At 42.5% G+C, this 16,275-nt stretch overlaps 1 pseudogene across 1 annotated transcript in view; it reads right to left on the reverse strand.

Annotated features, from left to right (window-relative positions):
- The window catches only part of LOC311238682 (RNA-binding Raly-like protein), an 81,806-nt pseudogene extending 65,749 nt beyond the window's left edge, over positions 1-16,057 (reverse strand). The window contains exon 1 of the transcript XR_014621098.1: positions 15,802-16,057. The product of XR_014621098.1 is annotated as an RNA-binding Raly-like protein (transcript). The remainder of the gene's footprint in view (positions 1-15,801) is intronic.
- Between the last annotated feature and the right edge of the window lie 218 nt (positions 16,058-16,275).

Genomic DNA, 16,275 nt, shown 5'->3' on the forward strand with positions numbered 1-16,275 from the left:
CTCCCCCCCCCAACATCAACTCATTCCTGCCCTCAATTAACCAGGCTCGTCTTCTTTCACTAGTCATCCCTCCGTAGCCCATATCCATTCATCTTCCAAGCGTTTATATTCACCCATAATTTAAAAGTTGATGGGGGTATATAGACTCTACTCTGACGGATTCAAAACAGACACTGGGATCAAGTCTAGCGACTCCCCAGCTGTTGCTGCAATTAGGGCGGGTTGGCGATGAAGCCATGTAATGTAATTACACTGACATGGGATATTGCAGCTGTCTGTACGACGCCGACGCCTGACGTCTTGATGGATGCACGCTTTCTCTGTTCAGCACGAGAACAGGCGTGAGGCTGGATGCTTATTAAAGATGCAGGCTCATTATGCTGCTTTGATGGCTTCATGGCATCTCATCACAGTCTGAGGCCTTTTTTTTTAAATCAACATTTACATCAACTTTCCAAAGGCTTTTGGAACATTCTTTTTATTAAATAATTTTTTTTTTTTAAAGTAGATCTCAGTTCAGTGGACCTTGAATGTTAACATGGCAGAATAATGTTCAGGGTTCAACTAGAATCACCTAGAAGTCACCCCTCCCTCCTCTTCCTCCTGCTCTACATCATCATCACAATCATCATCATTATCACTATCATCATTATCATCATCACCATCATCATCATTATCATCATCACCATCATCATCATCACCATCATCATCACTATCATTATCATCATCACCATCATCATCACCTTCATCATCTGCATCATCACCATCGTTGTCATAAACAGTTCATGTTTCAGCAAACCAACATAATATAGACATAATATAGCACCATCAAAGGGCCTAACACCAATTTATTATCAAAATGTATGTACAACAGAGAACAACAATCTTTAGTTAAGGCAGTATGGGCCTACATTATGCAGTACCAGTTACTGTGGCGTAGCCCTCACTATCATTCTCCTATAGCACCACCTAGTGTTCGTTTGGAAAATGCCATGTCATGCTCTGATCGGTGTAGCCAGACGCCATCTGATGAGAGATCTACGTACCAAACCGAGGGGGTGAATATAGGAATATAGATAGGATTCTTATAACAGATACTGCCCACCGATAAATCACCTCTACCCCATTCAAATAGTAAAAATGCACATAACACACATTCCCAAGAAGGCAGCCGAGTGACAGTTGGGAGTCATACCGTTGGATATTCAAGTCTTAAATGGATATTTCACTTTAGTAGAACTTCAGTTAGAGTCTTACCTACATCTTGTACCTGCTCTGTCACTCTAAAGTCCTCTACTAGTAAGCTAGTGATGTCCCTGTCGTCTGCTGTCAACACCACCATTCCTCCCAGCTGTCTCATCTGGCTCCTCATTCCCTTCCATTCATTTTGGGGAGCTGGTCTAAATATCATACTTCTGAAGCATAAATATTATATTTCTGAAGTATGAACAAACTATACAGCAATATTATTCTGTGTAATATATTTTTCAATGGTACTTTTTTATTATTATTATTATTATTATTATTATTATTATTATTATTATTATTATTATTATTATTATTATTATTATTATTATTATTATTATTATTATTATTATTATTATTATTATTATTATTATTATTATTATTATTATTATTATTATTATTATTATTATTGCTATCTGTTAATGTTCAATTTTCAAATCATCAGTAAAGGAACAATGTTTTACTTGAGGTGTAATTTGACCAACTGTCAACGTTTTACAGAATGTTTAGAATCTTCCTTCTAGCAACACAACAGGTAACCATGGTAACTAACCACACACCATTCTATTCAGGGCAACGGTACACAGCACACTCACTCGCCTACAATGAATTGACCAGATCTGCTTTTAGTTCTCAAAGGTAATAAACCTGTAAAGATCTTACATCAACTCCCAAAGCAAACACGTATCTTTGACTCAGAATTGTGTTTTATTAAAATCTGTACAGCAGTAGTTTGTAAGTACGATATTTAGACTATAGCTCCCCAAAATGAATGGACAAAATGACACCTGGGAGGAATGGTGGTGTTGACAGCAGACGACAGGGACATCAGTGGTCACTAGTTTACTAGTAAATGTACTTAATAATGTACTTACTTGTAGATGTACACGTAAGACTGCTGGAACTCGACACGTTCTACTGAAGTGATGTATCCCTTTGAGAATGTTCAAGCAAAAAACATTGTCTTTTGTAACTGACAATGAGAGAGAGAGATGACATACTGAAAGAGAGGAAGAGACATAAGAGAGAGGGAGAGAGATGACATACTGAAAGAGAGAGGGAGAGAGAGATAACATCCTGAAAGAGATGCATCCTGAAAGAGAGAGATAGGGAGAGAGAGAGATGACATCCTGAAAGAGAGATGACATCCTATGTGCCTAATGTGCCCTTATCACTTTGACATCTCACCCCCTACTGCTGGGCTCGTTCTATGCTGCAGTAGACATTATCACCACAGAGAGGCACTGGAAGACTACGAGTTACTGTATGGTTCAGACTCCCAGTACCAACCAATTCTCCCCCCCCCTATCAGACACATCTCGCACCACACTCCCCCCAATTTCAAACACGTGCTCTTTAATACCAAAGTGCAGCTGTGTTCTGATTTTATCGAGTGGCCTGGAGTTTAATGCTGACTCTGTCAAACGGGCGCCTTCAGGAGTCACACACATTGTTAATCACCAGCACACCATCTTTATCAGCACCTGAATGGCTTCTGTCTCAGTCCAAACAACTAGCGTGATTGACTGTCACTCTTATTTGCTATGAGCTACTTAATCAAGGCATTGTGTCAGCGATTCACTCGTGTCCAATGGAATTAAATTAAATTGAACGATAGAGCTGGTGCTTCACCCCCCCTCTCTCTCTCTCTCTCTCTCTCTCTCTCTCTCTCATGTGCGCACGTGCTCTCTCTCTTGCGTGCGCACGTGCTCTCTCTCTCTCTCTCTCTCTCTCTCTCTCTCTCTCTCTCTCTCTCTCTGCTATTAAATCTACTCAAGCATTCATGCCTTCTCCCCACCTGCTGTCCAAACCTCTGCCATCATCACTGCACGCAGCATAATGGAGCAGGCGGGTAATGTTTAAAAGATAAGGTATATGGGGCCCCGGGATGGGTTAACAATGAGTGGAGCACCGGAATCACAACAGATGGTAAAGAGATGACATTTTCCAAAACACGCCACACGACATCCCGTAGCGATACAGTTCACTGGCGGCATACTACTGTTTATTTACAGCGTGCACATGAGGGAAGGGAGTTTTGTAGGATGTTTGGGAAAGTGTGTGTGTGTGGGTGTGTACATAATAAGCATGGAAAAAGAGAAAGCAGGGGATAGTTCATCAGTGAGCTGGATGCAATCCTACCTGGAGGGGAGAGAACAGATGGTGGAGGTGAACGGTACACTGTCCCCCCCCCTCCCAGTGAGCTGTGGTGTTCCACAAGGAAGCATACTAGGACCTTTACTGTTCCTGATTTATGCAAATGAGATGTCATCAGCTTGTGACTGCAACTTGTTCCTGTTCGCGGACGACTCAGCCCTGCTGGTCTCTGACAGGGACAAGTTGCAGGTTGAAAAAGCCCTCAGCTCTGAACTCGGCAGAATCTGCACCTGGCTCGCTGATAACAAACTATCATTACACCTGGGTAAAACAGAATCCATTCTCTTTGGATCAAATAACAAACTCAGCAAGGCCAACAGCTTCTCTGTTACAGTGGGTGACAATATTGTCACAAGGAAAGATGAAATTACCTACCTGGGTTCCATCCTAGAGGCAAATCTTTCCTGTGACAAAATGGCAACCAATGTAATCAAAAAAGATTAAAAAAAATATCAAACCAACGAATGTGATGTATTAGGTTCGGGTTTGAACCTCTTTGATTGCCGTTGTTATTGTGACGTCACCAGGAAGGCGACAGACACAAGTTGAACGTGACAGACGTGAGCGACATGAATGGATGCAGATACGAACGAGTCAATAAAGGAATCTTATTGAACCTCGGGTTAAGCCTCGTCAATATAACATGGTGTCAGAAGTAAAATTGGAATAAGAGGATGGCGCAGTTTCAACCTCCGATGCCATTGAGTCTGCAAGGCAATCTTGCTGAAAATTGGAGGAATTGGACACAGCGCTTCGAACTATTTAGCATCGCCAGCGGCATCTCAGAAAAGTCTCAAAAAGTGCAGTGTGCGACGTTTCTTCATGTCGCCGGAGAGGAGGCGATTAAAGTATGTAATACTTTTGTCTTTACTGAAGAAGAAAAAGACCAAATAGACATACTGAAGAAGAAATTTCAGGACTATTGTGAGCCCCGGAAAAACTTGCCATATATAAGGCACATATTCTTCACACGTGCACAGAAACAGTCAGAAACAATAGATGCCTATGTCACGGATTTAAAGTATAAAGCCAATGATTGTGAATTTGGTCAGTTGAACGAATCCCTGATAAGAGACAGGATAGTGTGTGGCATAACTAATGACCAAGTAAGAGGCAGACTGTTAAGAGAAGCAGATCTGACACTAGCAAAAGCCTTGGATATTTGCCGTGCGAGTGAGATCACAACCAGTCAAGTGAAAGCACTGACAGAAGAGGTGGATGTGAACAGACTGAGAACAGTCAGGCCAAAAGACAGTAAAGTTGCAGATAGCACAGGTCATACTGAACCAGATGAGTCAAGTTGCTACAGATGTGGTTACAGACATGGAACAAGGACATGTCCGGCAATTGGACAAACATGTAAATCATGCCACAAGAGAAATCACTTTGCCAAGGTGTGTAGAGCGCAGGGCCCACCACAGCACCAATATAAAAAAAAGCTGCATGCAATTGAGCAGAGTGAGAGTGATGAGGAGGAAATGTTCATCGGCACAGTCGAAGTGGAGCAGGAAAAACACATCAGACTGATGGAGACAAAATTCAAGGAAAATCCGTGGAATGAAACAGTGAGGATAAACAGAAAAGCAGTGACTTTCAAACTGGATACAGGCGCTGACTGCAACGCCATGTCAGTGAAAACGCTGAATGAACTGGACGTTAGAGGCAGACTCAGGGTGAGCAAATGCAAACTAGTTGCTTTCTTTGGGCAAAAGATTTCACCACTGGGCAAGAGAGCACTGACATGTGAGTACAAAGGCCAAAAGCATAATATAGAGTTTGAAATTACACAGCAGGATGTACCAGCTACACTAGGCGGAGCCACTTGTGAGAAACTAGGTTTAGTAAAGAGAATGCATGACATTTCCAAGGAAAGTGACATTCTTAAGGATTATGATGATCTGTTCAGTGGACTGGGCTGCTTACCCGGTCAGCATCATATTCAACTTGACCCTACTGTTACACCTGTAGTGCATGCTCCCAGGAGGGTCCCAGTCGCGCTCAGAGACAGGGTAGTTGAGGAACTACAGCGCATGGAGAAATTGGGGGTAATAACAAGGCAGATTGAGCCAACTGAGTGGGTTAACAGTATGGTGACTGTGGTCAAACCAAATAAACTCAGAATCTGCATGGATCCTAAGGACTTAAATGAAGCTATTAAACGGGAGCATTACCCATTGCTCACTGTGGAGGAAGTAGTTTCCCGTATGCCAAACGCCAAGTTCTTCTCAGTGTTAGACGCTAATCAGGGTTTTTGGCAAATAAAGCTTGACGAAGAAAGTTCAAAGCTATGCACCTTTAACACTCCCATAGGTAGGTACAGATTCTTACGTCTACCGTTTGGTATTTCATCTGCGCCAGAGGTGTTTCAAAGGGCAATAGCGCAGATGATTGAAGGTCTAGAAGGTGTCGTAAACATCATAGATGACATGCTTGTATGGGGAGACACCAAGGAAGAGCACGACCACAGGGTGCTTAAACTGTTAGACAGAGCAAGGGAATACAACTTGAAACTGAACAGGAACAAGTGCGCTGTCAGGACAAGTGAAATAAGATACATAGGACACATACTCAGCGCCAGTGGGCTGAAACCAGATGGGGAGAAGGTGAGAGCAGTGACACAAATACCCCCACCACAGAACAAACAGGACCTGCTCAGGTTCAATGGTATGGTTCAATATCTCGCCAAGTTCATACCAAATCTGTCAGATGTCAGTGCACCGTTAAGGAAGCTGCTTGAAAATGACATAGAGTGGCACTGGGAGGAACCACAAAAGAGGAGTTTTGAACAAATCAAACAGCTGGTCACTAGTGCTCCAACCCTGAAGTTTTATGACGTCAACAAACCAGTGACTATGTCAGTAGATGCCAGCTCAGAAGGCCTCGGAGCGGTCCTACTACAAGATGAGCAACCTGTAGCTTTTGGGTCTAGGTCTCTCACTGACTGTCAGCGCAGGTATGCCCAGATAGAAAAAGAGCTACTTGCTATAGTCTATGGATGTGAAAAATTCCATCAGTATGTTTATGGAAAAAGCATACACGTTGAGAGCGACCACAAGCCTTTGGAGAGCATCTTTAAAAAGCCTTTACACCAAGCTCCTATGAGGCTACAGTCAATGCTGCTTAGGTTGCAAAGGTACAGCCTAAAAGTCACCTACAGGCCAGGCAAGGAACTTCATATTGCAGATGCTCTAAGTCGAGCGTTCCTGAAAGAGCAGAAAGAAGATCTATTGGAGAAAGACTTGGAAGTGAATATGATCACTCTGCAGCTGCCGATATCAGAGGAGAAACTGCACACATTCAGAACAGCAACGGCAGAAGACCCCGAAATGCAGCTACTAAAAGAAACCACACTCAAGGGATGGCCGAAAGACAGAAGTGCTGTACAAAAGGAAATTCAACCCTATTGGACATTTAAAGAAGAAATCTCACACGCAGATGGTCTGATGTTCAAGGGAGCGAAGCTCATTGTTCCGCAGCAGTTGAGACAAGAAATGATTAACAAAATCCATGAGTCACACTTAGGAATTGTTAAGTGCAAGGAAAGAGCCAGAGACATTTTATATTGGCCATGCATGTCTTCACAAATTGAGGAGATGGTATCTCAGTGTGCCATATGTAATGAGAACAGGAACAACAATCAGAGAGAACCGTTGCTCCCACACCCAGTACCAGACAGACCGTGGTCAAAAGTAGGGAGTGATCTCTTTCATTATAAGGGATCTGAGTTCCTGCTGTGTGTGGACTATTTCTCAAAGTTCCCGGAAATCACAAAACTGAGAGACACTACCAGTGGCAGTGTCATTGTCGGACTGAAATCAATATTTGCCAGACATGGCATTCCTGATGTTGTCTTCACGGATAATGGTCCTCAGTATTCCAGTGCTGAGTTCAAGGACTTTGCAGAAAGCTGGGAATTCATCCTCACCACGTCGAGTCCCGGTCACGCCCAGTCAAATGGGCAAGCAGAAAGAACAGTACAGACTATCAAAAATATGCTGAAGAAATCAGAAGGAAGTAATGGCGACCCCTACATATCGCTATTGGAGTATCGCAACACACCGCTGGAAGGTGTAAGACTATCACCGGCACAGTTGCTCATGGGACGGCGGCTGAAAGGAAAACTGCCTGCCTCGACATCACTGCTCACTCCAGAAGGAACTACATACGTGCGTAGGCAGTTGAGTGACAAACAGGAGAAACAAAAACTCTACTTCGACAGGCAAACAAAAAGACTGCCTGACCTACAAGCAGGAGAAAACGTCAGGGTTCAAAGAGGTGAAACATGGCAGCTGGCCGTGGTCCTGCACAAACATGACCAACCGCGTTCATATGTGGTTCGCACACCGGATGGGAGACAGTACAGGAGAAACAGAAAATACCTGAGACAAACGGAGGAGAGAACTTTTCCATCTACAAATGAACAGGATGCTTACCAGAACGTGGACTGTGACACGAGAGAAAATCTGGCAATACGCACACGTTCAGCAGAGAACACAGGTGTTGCAGACCAAACAGAGACACATGATGGACAATCTGAAACGCAGCCGTATCAGACTAGGTCTGGTAGACCAATTAAACTACCTCTTAGATACAGAGAGTAACTGTGTTTTCATATGCATGTTGTTGGAGTATTTTCATATTCAAGTTTTCGCATTAAGTGCTTTGCATTATGTCATGGTTCAAGTGGGTTTAAGTTACAGGATCCTTTAAAGTGAAAGTTGTCTGTGACTAACATTGTTATTTCATTTACAGCAGGTGGATGCGCTGAGTAAACATTTAAGTTGGGAAATGTTTGGTAAGTTTGTTTTTGGGAGATAGGACGTGTTAGCAAGAGTTCAAGCTAAACAAAGGTAGAATACTAAGTTCTGTTTGAGAAAAAAAAAATATGTTAAAGAGAAGGATGTGATGTATTAGGTTCGGGTTTGAACCTCTTTGATTGCCGTTGTTATTGTGACGTCACCAGGAAGGCGACAGACACAAGTTGAACGTGACAGACGTGAGCGACATGAATGGATGCAGATACGAACGAGTCAATAAAGGAATCTTATTGAACCTCGGGTTAAGCCTTGTCAATATAACAACGAACACGATTCTTGTACCGGATCTCCTCTCTGATAAACAAGAATACCTTGAAGACTCTAACAGGAGCACTCATTCAAGGGTACTACGACTATGCTTGCACCTCATGGTACCAAAGCACCTCAAAGGCCCTAAAAACAAGACTACAAACATCACAAAACAAACTGGTCAGACTACTGCTTGGCCTTACTCCTAAAACACACCTTACCCCTGCCCATGTTGACAACCTAGGATGGCTTAGAGTAGACGACAGAGTACAGCAACTTGCAATGGGCCTGGTCTACAAGATACACTACACCACTAAGATACCCATGTACATGTCGAAATACTTCCCAAAGGTCAGTGAATTCCACGACCACAACACCAGAGGGAGTTCCACAAATCATGTTCAACCCAGATTCGGCTCAAACAAGGGACTAAACACGTTTTGCAATTATGCCACAATAATGTGGAATGCCCTACCCACAGCCATAAAATAATGTGCAATTAGAAACTGGCCCGGTAAATGTCCAAACCCCCCCCCCCCCTCCGTACTTGAGCTGTACTGTATTGTACCCATTCTGCAATCTGTTAATAAAAGTTTCAATCAATCAATCAATCAATAGAGAGGGAGGGAATGATATAGAGGGGGAGGGAGAGAAAGGAAGGGAAGGAGAGCAGGGGAGGGAGAGAGTGAAAGGGAGTGAGAGAGAAAGGGGGAGGGAAGGAGAGAGGATGAGGGAGGATAGGAGATGGAGGGAATGAGAGAAAGAAAGATGGAGGGAAGGAGAGAGTATGAGAGAGAAGAGGGAGGGAAGGAGAGAAAGAAAGAGGGAGGGAAGGAGAGAAAGAGGGAATGAGAGAGAAAGGGAGGATAGGAGAGAGAAAGAGGGAGGGAAGGGGAGAGATAAAGAGGGAGGGAAGGGGAGAGAGAAAGAGGGAGGGAAGGAAAGAGAGAGAAAGAGGGAAGGAGAGAGGAAGGGGGAAGGAGGGAAGGAGAGAGAAATAGGGAGAGATAAGCTGTATGTATTGTTTTCAAGGACTCTGAAGCGTGGTGAAGGGAGCAGCCATGAAATGAAATGCACAAAAATTCACGTTGGGTGATGATAGCATGGCAGCGGTAAGCCAAGGCAAGGTGTCAGGAGGAACTGTGCTCCGCCAAAACGTTCCTGCTCATTATAGTGCCTTTGTCCAGTGGACACGCGTCCAGGGGAAGTGCCTCCCGGCTGGACAAGCCCTCGAGGCCCCTTTCAAAGCCCGCCGGCACCCTGGGAATGTGTGTGTGGATAATTCAACGTTGTTATATTCAGTCTGTAAACACCCGTAATGGATGCAGTGACACGCCGCACAATACACTTGAAGCAGCGGGCACACATGGCGGATTTGTGTGGCAATTGATGGGAACAGTCAGGTGTATGTTCACTGTTCATAATAGAGATATCATCCCTGGGGCTTCACGGAGCAGCTGGAGAACACCTGACAACAAACACAATGAAGGATGAACCAGGGAAAAGGGTCCCAGGGCAGCACATTCCACTCGAGGCAGGCTCAGGCAAACACTCCCTACTTGAATGTAAGTACAGACCCCCCCCCCCGGGTTTCACCAAGCTACCAATATGAATGTCAATTACACACTGCTATACAATAATAGTTCTCAAGTCGTGTAATTATACAGTAAATCTGTCTGGAGATCCCTCAAGCCATAGCCCTGCCACTTTACCAGCGCCACACAAAGATGCATGAAGCGGAGAGAGAAGGATGGAATTTCAGATGTGACCATACAGGACTCTTATTCATATTTAATGAGAGACTAGGGCTGGGAGAGGATTTTTATTTTTCCACAAGAGGCTGGGAAATAATCAATAAATAATATAGGGAAGATTTACAGGGATCCACTGAGTCCACTTATATGAGTCTTACTCATATAAGTAAGTGTGTTTCTCTCTCTCTCTCTCTCTCTTTCTCTCTCTCTCTGTCTATTCGGTCTTTGGGGTCGTTCTTTCTTCTGTAACTCTATCCATCCCGCTCTCCTCTCCTCCCATTCTCTCCTCATTTAAAGTCATCTCATTTCTGCTTCATCTTCCATCTTCACCCTCAGCCTCGCTGCTTAACAACCTGCTCCCCTCGCAGACCATTATTATTCAGCTCAGGATTTTGACTGCTGTTCATACATTATGCTGTAGGATGAAACATGCTGCATGCACACACACACACACACAAACACACCACACACACACACACACACACACACACACACACACACACACACACACACACACACACACACACACACACACACACACACACACACACACACACACACACACACACACACACACACACACACACACACACACACACACACACACACACACACACACACACACACACACACACAGTAGTGTAGTTGGGGTTATACACACGTATCCAGTACATGTAGCAGAGTAGCTCTACTTGGCTGAAGAGCCTGATATCTGCCTTGGCCAGGTGTGTGTGTGTTTGTCCCCTGTGGTTGAGTTCAAATCCAGGTGTGTTACATACAGAGGATATAATATATATATATATATATACAGATGCAGAGAATATATATACAGTATATTATGTATATACATAAAGATAATATAAATATATATTATTATACAGTATATTATATTTATAAGGGATAAATATAAGGTTTGTACTTTTTAGTAAAAGGTTCCATTCATTTGAATTTTCTTGAGCAGGATGAATATGAGTTTTACTTCAAAACGGGAACGTTTTTTGTAGCAGACTTTATTTGCCAAGCTCGGGAGAGAAGACAGAACACCTCGTTTAAGATCGAGCTGTATAATAATTTGTAATTATGTAATGAAATGAAACGTGATGGAAGTAATGGAACACTGCGACAGTATTTCTGGTGTCTTATAAACCCATGAGGGTTGGGCACTTTGTGTGCATGATACGCAAATAAAAGAAGCAATCAAACCTCTTTCTCTGGTCGCACTGGTTCTCAACCCAGGGTCAAGACCGCCCAGGGGGACACAAGATCATTTTTGGGGGTCCAAAAAGACATACTTCATCATGTTTATAATATTTGGTACAGATGCTTTTTTACTTGGTAAATAAGGAATATTTGAAGGCAATCCTCCAATGATATAAGTGACGTAGCCTGAAAATGACTAATGATCATTCTTTGGTGTCAAAATAAGCTATACTGCCTATATTGCCTATACTGCCTATACTGCCTATACTGCCTATACTGTCTATACTGTCTATACTGTCTATACTGTCTATTCTGTCTATACTGTCTATACTGTCTATTCTGTCTATACTGTCTATACTGTCTATACTGTCTATACTGTCTATTCTGCCTATACTGTCTATATGGTCTATACTGTCTATACTGTCTATACTGTCTATTCTGTATATACTGTCTATACTGTCTATACTGTCTATTCTGTCTATACTGCCTATACTGTCTATACTGTCTATACTGTATATTCTGCCTATACTGTCTATACTGTCTATACTGTCTATACTGTCTATTCTGTCTATACTGCCTATACTGTCTATACTGTCTATACTGTATATTCTGCCTATACTGTCTATACTGTCTATACTGTCTATACTGTCTATATCTGCATTAAGGTGTTTCAGGTTTAAATGGCTTACTACTGTTGACATTACACTGCTTGTAGTAGTAAATCAAATAGCATATTTCTTTAAATAAAATTACAGAAAATTATCACTAAAGTGCTATCTGTTGCAGCTGCACTCTTTTCCATAAAAATAGCATATTTGGATAAGTGTGACCATTTCACAGAAAAGGATCACCAAGTTACCATTTCTCAAAAAATATAAATAAATACAGAAAATAAGCACTTGTTCACTCAGTGGACATTTCTAGCTCAATGCGAGGTCTGCTGCTGCTGGCTAATAATACGGTCAATGCGTGGGGAGATCTTTGACAAGGCAACACGCATGTCATCCTCAAGGCTCAACTTGGCCCTATGTTTTGTTTTCAGAGCTGTCAAGGATGAAAAGCCAGCTTCACACAGATATGTGGTGCTGAATGGTATCAACACCTTAACTGCTGCATCATGAGATACTTGGTACTCAGCACCACACTCTGAACCTAGCTCTCCAGGTGGTATCAGATGAGATTTCAATGAGTTCTTCCAAAAGTTTGGACGGAGATGTGTCAGGAAGCTTTGGCTCAATGTTGTCTGTAAAGGATTTTTTTATCCAGAGTAACTTGGTGATCCTTTTCTGTATTTTATTAAATAATGATTTTCAGATTTTGAGAAATGGTCAAACTTATCCAAATATGGTATTTTCATGGAAAACAGTGCAGCTGCAACAGATAGCACTTCAGTAATAATTTTCTGTAATCCAAAAAGAATACATTTTTTATTTTATTTTTTAAATCTCAAGGCACACCTGTCAGCTCTCTGAGGCACCCTAGGGTGCCGCACCACCCCTGTTGAGAACCACTGGTCTATACTGTCTATACTGTCTATATACTGTCTATTCTGCCTATACTGTCTATTCTGCCTATACTGTCTATACTGTCTATACTGTCTATCTGTCTATACTGTATATCTGTCTATCTGTCTATACCAGGGGTCAGCAACCTTTTTGACATGGAGTGCCTGTTTGAAATATAGTTGTAACTAGTGTGCCTCAACAATATTCCATGCATCGTTAATTTATTTTCTCATAATCAGGTCTTTTTAATGATAATTTTTACATTATTACATCATTATTGTTATTGTTATTATTAACAATATTATTATGATGGTTGTATCAACCCTAAATCTGAGTTGGGGGGGGGGGGGGGGGGGGGTGCAATGCAGACAAATAGCTGCATACAGTGCGACCATTTCACTCACATTTGCCCATCCATTTTTGGACACATCACACACCATGTGTGCTGTCATAGCTCCACCTACAGGCCTAATGGAGAACACCTGGGCCCCGTTCCCCGTATCTGGATAACTGAGTTAGCCGGATAACTTTCGGTGAAGTCTGACTTAAGCCTGACTTTCCGGTTCCCCGTACCTGGATTGTCCAAATCACCATGACAACAGATCCAAAAGTTTGAGCCTGGTCGAAAGCAGGGTTTAAGTTCAAGTTAGCTGGATGAACCATCGCCACGCCCCCGCAAAGAAGTGACAGCCCGTTTCCTGAAATTATTCCCACAGTCTACGATCTGCATTATACCATTCTGAATTACGTTTTTGTGCTCCATTCTTCCAGAGGGGGCTTTTGAAATGTAAAATAGACCCAAAATGCTGATACTAAATTCACTTTGTCCTAAATAATGCACGTTATATATACCGTGGCGCTCGCTCGGTGCGATGTACACATTATGTGGTTATTTTAATTGTAACTGGGATTAAGATGTCTGATGAGATGCGCTGTTTGACGGATTTGAGAAATTGAATGAGCCGTTGACGTCACATTAATGAATGAGGATAAAGAGATGAAACTTCATTCAAAACAAAGAATATTCTAAACACGGGTCTCTCGTTCATTAATGTATAAACAATGAATTTATCCCATCTGGCACAGTGGCCCAGCGGTAGTGCTCAATCCTGGCAACCCAGCGACCGGTGTTCGAAACCCCGTGTTTCCAATATAATTTTTTGGAATATAATATTAATGATTATACGCCAAAGTAGCCTAATTTTAAGTTGAAATATTATAAATCTACATGCATTGAGGATGTCATTCTTTATATAGCTCTCAACGTGCACCAAATTGAATTATTCCTACATCGCAAAAAGAAGGGGAAGACTAGGTTTCGAACCCCGGTCGTCTGCGTGAAAGTCAAAAGAAGAACCCGTTACACCACAGTGGAGATAAGTAAAAGATCGACCATACATCAATCAATGGGAAGAGAGCCGTATCGTTATCCTGTATAACAGTTTAACTAATTATTTTCGCTAGCAAGATCTCATTTGATTATTCAATCCAGCAGGCAAGTTTAAAGAAATATAATCTGATTGATTGAGGTAATGAGGGACTTAAAATGAGCCTATAGATAACGCATTTAACTTGTCGGCGAGGCGATTGAGCCGTACTGCAATATGTTAATAAAGTTTTAAATCAATTAATCAATCAATGCCGCTAGAGAATCAGGATCTCTGCCATCGATACGTGCTGGCTTTTCAACTGGAGCGGCCGCGCGCACTTATCCTGGGTCTCAAGTCTGGCTTGAGTTAACGAGACTGAATCCACCTTCGAGGAACAGGAAAATCCCGGCTTCAAACATCGGGTTAACTGAATCTGGATAATGACATCTTGATCGACTTAGTTGAACCAGGTACGGGGAATAGGGCCCAGGAGAACACCAGGATGTGAATGTAGGGTGAATGTGATGTATATTGTTTAAATAAGTTTTGATTGATCGCAAGACTACACTGTAAAAAAATAAATAATAATAAGTTACCAGAACTTAAAAATATTGAGTTCAGTTACTGTGCATTAAGGTTTTCAGTTTTCAATCCATAATAAGTTAACAAAAAAATAAGTACACAACCACATTATTTCAACCTAATAAAACTATGTTTATTGTCATTGTTTTAAGAACACAAGTTGACTTGGTAATACTCACATTTTGATTAAAATAAATGGCTTTTAACATGTGCAATGTTCAATGAAATAGACAAATAAATAATAAAATGTGTTGATTAATCCCACTGGTCACAATGGTGACCGTAATTATGTTTTTGTTATAAGCAAAGCAAATGTTACTGAATGATGTAGCAATGTATTTCCAGCTAAATTGAAATAATAAACAAATAAAGGGTCTCAATTAAATATGTGGTAGTAAAAAGAACCTGTGGGAGGATTTCAACAAGATAAATGCGACAACAGTGCAAAATATTTCACTATAATATTTCAAAGCAAAAAAAAAAAAAAAAAAATTTTTTTACTGCTGCCCCCTGTGCCTATGAAAATGCCCCTGCGTGCCTATGCAGGCACGCGTGCCTAGGGTTGCCTACCCCTGGTCTATACTGTCTATTCTGTCTATACTTGACCATGTTGGGGGTCATGAAAAGGTTCTCAGGGGTCACCCATTAAGGAGGTTGAGAACCACTGGTACAGAGCATACCTGTCAATCAACCAGTTGACACTGTGGAGGGTGGGTCACAGTGATCCCCTGGTTAGAATATACCCACCTCTTCACACGCACACACACACACACACACGCACACGCACACGCACACGCACACGCACACACACACACACACACACACACACACACACACACACACACACACACACACACACACACACAAGCACAACGGATGTAAACAGATCCATAAACGATACATAGCATAACGGCAACATCACCTAGCGACTGCCCGGCGATGACCCTGGTGTTCTCCCCGGCCACGGCCGCACGGGCGTTCCTCTCGCTGACGTACTGGATGAAGGCGAAGCCCTTGTGGATGGAGCAGCCTGCGATCTTGCCGTACTTGGCGAAGATGGCCTCGATGTCCACCTTGGTGACCGCGGCCGTGTTGAGGTTGCCGATGAAGAGGCGGGAGTTGAGCGAGCGCGGGTCATTCTTATTGGTCACGTTGCTTGTCTGGATCTTCCCTGTCATCCTACCCCTACAGGGGGGGGGGGGGGGGGGAGCACAGCACACATCATTCATTCATTTGATCTTTATTTATACTTGATGAACACAGAGTAGTTCAACACATTTTTTTTATCCACTTTTTCTCCTGTTTTTCTCTGATTTTCTCCCATCCCAATTTCGTCGTTATGGCAATTCCCCCGTCCCCTTCCTGGTCGTTGCTCGCATGTGCCCCCCCCGGTCTA

Source organism: Notolepis coatsorum, assembly GCF_963971535.1.
Source record: "Notolepis coatsorum genome assembly, chromosome: 13".
In the NCBI taxonomy this organism is placed as follows: domain Eukaryota; kingdom Metazoa; phylum Chordata; class Actinopteri; order Aulopiformes; family Paralepididae; genus Notolepis; species Notolepis coatsorum.